The sequence below is a fragment of the Nannospalax galili genome, unplaced genomic scaffold, assembly GCF_000622305.1.
Source record: "Nannospalax galili isolate Female #2095 unplaced genomic scaffold, S.galili_v1.0 scaffold591, whole genome shotgun sequence".
In the NCBI taxonomy this organism is placed as follows: Eukaryota; Metazoa; Chordata; class Mammalia; order Rodentia; family Spalacidae; genus Nannospalax; species Nannospalax galili.
The window spans coordinates 5,573,998-5,579,990 of record NW_008330926.1 but is presented as its reverse complement, the minus strand read 5'-3'; positions in this window follow the sequence as shown (position 1 = coordinate 5,579,990).

Sequence of the window (5,993 nt, the reverse complement as noted above, 5' to 3'; positions counted from 1 at the left end):
TTCTTGCAGAAGACCTGGGTTCGAATCCCAGCACCCACATGACAGCTAACAACTGTCCATAACTCCAGTTCCAGGGGATCCGATGGCCTCTTCTGTCCTCCATGGGCATTGCACAACACAGGTGTACTTACCTACATATAGGCAATACACTCAGACACATAAACTAAAAATAATATATAAAATATTTTAAATAAAAAGATATCATTTTGGCAAATGATTTTTATTTTTATTTTCTATATTTCTTATCATATATTCTCTACTTAACATGTTCTTCATCTATTGGGCAGATTAAAGAATGCCATTTATCCCAAAATAGAAAGGTGAATTTCTGTTACAACCACATGCATAAATAGATACTGCATGATCTCACTGATTCCTGGAATCTGAAAAGGGTGATCCCAGAGAAGTAGATAGAACAGTAATTACCAGAGGCAGAAGCAAGTGATGAGAGAGGGATGGGAAAGCTTGGTAGATGGGCAATAAGTCACAGTTGAATAGGAAAAATAAGTTCTGGTGTTCTTTTGCATCATAGGGTGACTGTAAGTAAGTATAGTAAGTATGACGTGTACTTCAAAAGAGATAAAAGGAAAGATTTCAGATATTTTCATTACAAAGTAATTATACACATTCCAGGTAATAGATGTGCTTGTCCTGATTTCCACATTACAGGAGCAATAAATGTATGGCAACACCACAGGGTACCCACAAACATGTACAATATAATGGGATATTACTCATCCATTGACAGGCCTGAAGTCCTGACACATGCTGCAAGATGGCTAGTCTTGAAGACATCATATTAAATGAAATTAGCCAGATAAAAATGAGTAACTATGTGTAATTCCCTTTCCACAGGTACCTATCATAGACAAACAACAGGTAGTATAGAGGTTATGAAACGCTGAGGAAGCGATAAATGGGAAGTTATTTTTCAATAGGTACAGAGTTTCTGTCTGGGATGATGAAAATGCTTAAGAAACGAGTAACAGTGACTGTTGCACAGCTTTGCAAATGTAGTTAATACCATCAAAATGCTTTCTTTGTTTTTGCTTTTCGTTTTTCATGTATGTGTGCATGGTATATGTGTATGTGCATGTTGTGTGGGTGTGCTTATGTATGTGGTGGATGATTACATGTGTACACATGCATATGGAAGCTCAACATTGAACTTAGGTGTCTTCCTCTGACTTTCCAACTCTTCATTGAATCATTTTATTTATTAAAGTCAATATTTTTATTTTTTGACAATTTCAGACATGTGCATTCTGAATTTTGGACATTTTCAGCACACTCTCCTGATGAACTTTTCTTCCCAAGAAGTCCTCTTCCTGTTTCCATGGCTTCTTTTTGTTTAATGAATTCCAAATATTTTTGTCATTGCTCACCTATCCTGACCTAACTACATCATCAAAGCACTGCAGCTCTGCTTTAAACATCATGCTTTGCTCTGTGAATGCCATCATCCCACATTAACACGAATGAACACTTCAGGAGGTGCCCCAACTCAGACCTGAGACTGCTGTATGTTTTTAACTGTGGTGTATTGCTGTACATACAGATTTCTGCTTTTATAGTGTGTTTCTAGATTGTGCTGTATTAGACTGCTTGATTGGACCTATATTTTACAATTTTTCTTTATTTTTGTTGGGTTTTTGTGCATTTCATCCAATAGCTCTTAATCAAATTCAGACCCCCTTCCTCATCTATGCACCCTGCAGGCCCCCACCTCAGGACCTCATGCACTCTGTCATATATGTTAAGTCCTATCCAGTCAAATATTTGTATCCAGTGCAAGTTCATCCACTGGAGTCTAGTCAGCCTATCTAAAAAGAAGATCTACTCTCCCTCACTCAGCAGTAATCAGTTGCCAACAGTTCCCAGGCTAAGGCTAAAGCCTGCTACCCATTTCCCTCACTCCACCTTGGGCCTTTGTCTGATTGAGTTGGCATAGATCTTGTGCATGACACCATCATTGCTGCAAGTTCAGTAGCCTGAAAGCCTGTTTCCCTATGCTCATGGACCAACCCTATCTCTTAAATCTTTCCATTCCTTCTGGCATAGTCTGGAACTCACTGTGTAGACCAGGCTGGCCTTCAACTCATATATGTATCAGCTTACCTCTGCTTGCTCAGTGCTGGGATTAAAGGCATGTGACTTCAGACCCTACCCTCTTCGTCTTTTTCTTTAAATCAGGGTCTCTTCACTGAATCTGCAGCTCACCAGTTGGTAGACTGGCTGGCTGGTAAGTTCTGCAGATCCTCCTGCATCTGTCTCTCTAGATCTCTAGCTACAGATGTGTTATGTTTGGATTTTATGAGGGTCCTTGAATGTGAACTCAGGTCCTCAGGTTTGCATGGCAAGCTCTTTCACGTTGAGGCAATTGTTCACACACACACACACACACACACACACACACAACTCCAAATTTTTTCTGTTTAGAATTTTATGTTTATTTATTTTACCATGTTCTGGAAAATATTATACTAAGTTAGCCGAGGCCCAGAAAAACAAATATTTTATTCTCTCTTAAATGCAGATCTTAGCTTCAAATGTTCAGATTTCTGTATTTAAGTTGGAGTGAATGTAAAGTTACATAAGATAAATGCAAACGAGTAAGATGGAGGAAGGTTGGAAAGGTTGCTACACAGGAAGACATAATTTCTTGTTAATTCACATTTTGGATAGAGAGATAAGATATTGAAAAATGTTGAAATCTTGAAATATTTTGAAAATAATTGATGAGGGTAATGACTCTACAGTGGCTTGAACCAAGGACTTCTGTTAACACAAGTTATCACAACTGACGTCAAACTGGGGGAACAATTGATTCAAACACATTCCCTCAGAGGCATCCACATTAAAACTTCTGTTTCCCATGTTTTGCTGTAAACTGTGACTCAGTGACTCAATGTTGTTTTTCTTTCACCTTGGTATCAAAATGGTATTCACCTTGTAAAATGAATATGAGATACGAGCTCCCTCTCTGTTCTCTGAAAGATACTATGTAGGGTTAGTATTATTCCACCCTTTAGCTGCTGATGCAATTCTTCTGCAAAGTCTTCTGAGTCTGGAATTATGCCAGCCCTTCCACACAGCTTTTGCTGACAAAGGGAGGATGTGGGATAAGAAATTCAGAGTGCTTCTGTGATGCTTCACTGGAGTATGGAAAATATTGCCTGTAAGATTTCCATCTTGCTAGAATGCTCTTGATTTGTTCAATAAGGAAAGGAGAAAGACTGTGTTGAGTTTTCTGGGGAATATGCCTTGCACATTTCAGTTTTCCCCTCATATCTTGTATATACAGATGAAAAGGAACTCCATGGCTAGAAATATAGCTCAGTTTGTGCAATTGTTGCCTAGCATACAGGAAGCCCTGGACTCATCCCCAGTGCTGCATACAGCAGGTATAGTGAAATAAGCCTGTAATCTCAGCCCTTGGGTGTAGGAACATCTTACAATATGGACAGAATCTGGACTAATGACTTTTACTTAAATTTGCACTAAAAATCTACTCTTTCAATGTAAACAAGTTCATCGAGTTGTGGTGTTCCTCTTGTGACCCGGGCACATGACCTGAATCCCTCAGGACCCCACTTTGCCCTCCACTTAAGATAGTGAATGAATGTGAGTGTGCTTGAATTAGCAATATCAAAAACAATAAATGTGGTGTATTCTTATTTTCATTGAATACAATGGAAATTGAGACGTATGCTTTATATTGTATGTATGAGATACTTCAGGACTAGGAATCAAAGGGTAAAATTCTCTAATAAAATAAGGTGGATCCAAGCTTGTGACTCATCAGTTCATGTTGGAGAAACTGTTTGAAAATAAATATGGGTGAGGCCTGACTCGAGAACACATTTCTGTGAGAGATCTGAAAGAACAAACTTTGAGTTCAGGTCCACACTTGGCCTCAAATGCTAAGAGTCAGGCTGTTTATTTATTGATTTACAACCATTATATGGCTCAGTAACACCATAAATGGGAAGTTAAGGCAGAAGAGTAAGAAGTTGCATGAAACCCTGCCTTAAAACAAACCTCAGAGACACAGCACTGTATTAGATAGGCTTCTTTTCTCTCCACCTTCCAACAGTTAAACAATTGTTTAAAGTTGGGTGTTTGGGGAAAGGACTAAGGAGTAGTAATAATGAAATCAGTCTACACCATCTTCCCAGAAGTAGAACTCTCTTCAGAATCTCTATGTATCAGTGTATCCAACAAGGAAGAGAACAATGTGACATAAAAAGATGACAAGGATTCAGAAAGTTTCCTATTTTATAGGCTAGCCTGTGTGTCCTACCCCTTCCAGGACAAAATTTGCCACAAATGATGATGACAATGCATAGGATAGTGATGCAGTGACATGGCATTGAAGAATTTAATCAAATGCCAGGCATCATGTCCTTAATGCTTAGGACAAAGTTGTTATTTTTTTCATTCAAAGAAGATAGGGAAATTGATACTTAGAGTTATTAAAGACCTTGTTTTATTTGGATCATTTGACAAATGAATAGCACAGGAATTTAAGGTACCATGGAGCATCCTTGACTTGAGTACCCAAATCCAAAGACAAGCAGTTTGAGAAAGCAGTTAATCATGAGATTAACTACCATTGATAAAAAGCAAATTAAAGAAAGTAACTTTCTGTTCCACCATGACACATGAGCTTCATCTTTCTTTTAAATTATTAATTGAAACCCCCTCCTGCTCTTCCTGCCTAAAACCTCCAGACTAGTCTCCTAAACCAGACCCTGCCCACTGTATCTTGATCCCCCTGCACCCATACCAGCTACATTCTCCTGCTCCAGGACCCACACTTACTCTGCCTAGCTAGTTAGAACCTCCCCATGCTATCTTCACCACTGCCTTGGCCCTAGGACCCTCCTGACCTTCCTGAGACCTGAGACCTCCTGACTAGCCTTCAGAGCTCAGTCACTGGATCCCCATAGTCTTGAATTTGATCTAGACCCTTGGCCCTGCAGGAGAGCTCTTCATTACTCAGCTTGGAACCATACTGTCTCACCAATGAAAAATCAAAAGTGAGAACCTGAAGCCTAGACCAACTAACTAATAACCCAACCAGAAAGCAACGAAGCGGCATCAACAATATAGACAGAAGCAAATTTCAGCTAAACAAAAGCAGGCTAAAAGTTTGTATCAGACATACAACCAAAGAAATCCATATGCCCAAAACAACAATGCACAAACACAAATAATATGGAAAACCAAGATAATATGCACCCATCAAAACCCACCAGTCCTACAGAAGTGTACTATAATGGCAACCACCCAGAGTAACCCCAGAATGCAGAATTTAAAAGAACAGTTATAAACATGATCAAAAAATTCAATGACTTTAAAGAACATATAAACAACTCAAGGAACTCAAAGAGGATAGGAATAAACTCCTGTCTGAGGCTCAAGAAAATATGAATATGTGAATGAATGAAATGACAAAAACAATGCAGAATTTGAAAAATTAATTCACAAAAGAGAAATATTGAAGAAAATTCAAACTAAAATGATGATGGAATCAAAAAATTCAATAAGCCAATTTGAAACAACAGGAGGTAGCCTCACAAGCAAAATGAATGAAATGGAAAACAGAATATCAAGACTGGATGACAAAGTGGAAGAACTGGAATGCTCAACTGAATTTTTGTGAATTTCATACAATATAATTCAATGGTAGTTAGATCCCTCCCCTATCTGCACCCCCCTTACTGCCCCTGTCCCAATTTAATGAGATGTATTATATTCTTAATATGGCCTATAATGTCTAATTTATGTCCCCAGATGTCCTTCAGTATGGATCTGTGGGGTCTCTCCCTCTCCTTGCGGGTTGTTGGCCACCAGTCCACAAGGACAAGGGGAGCAGAAGCGATGAGTGGGGTCAGGACGGCCAGTGAGCACTGACAAAAGAAAGCCCTTCTGGGGAGGCAGGTTCAACGATGCAAACAGCTCCAGACTCAGTGAAACAGCTCCGATTA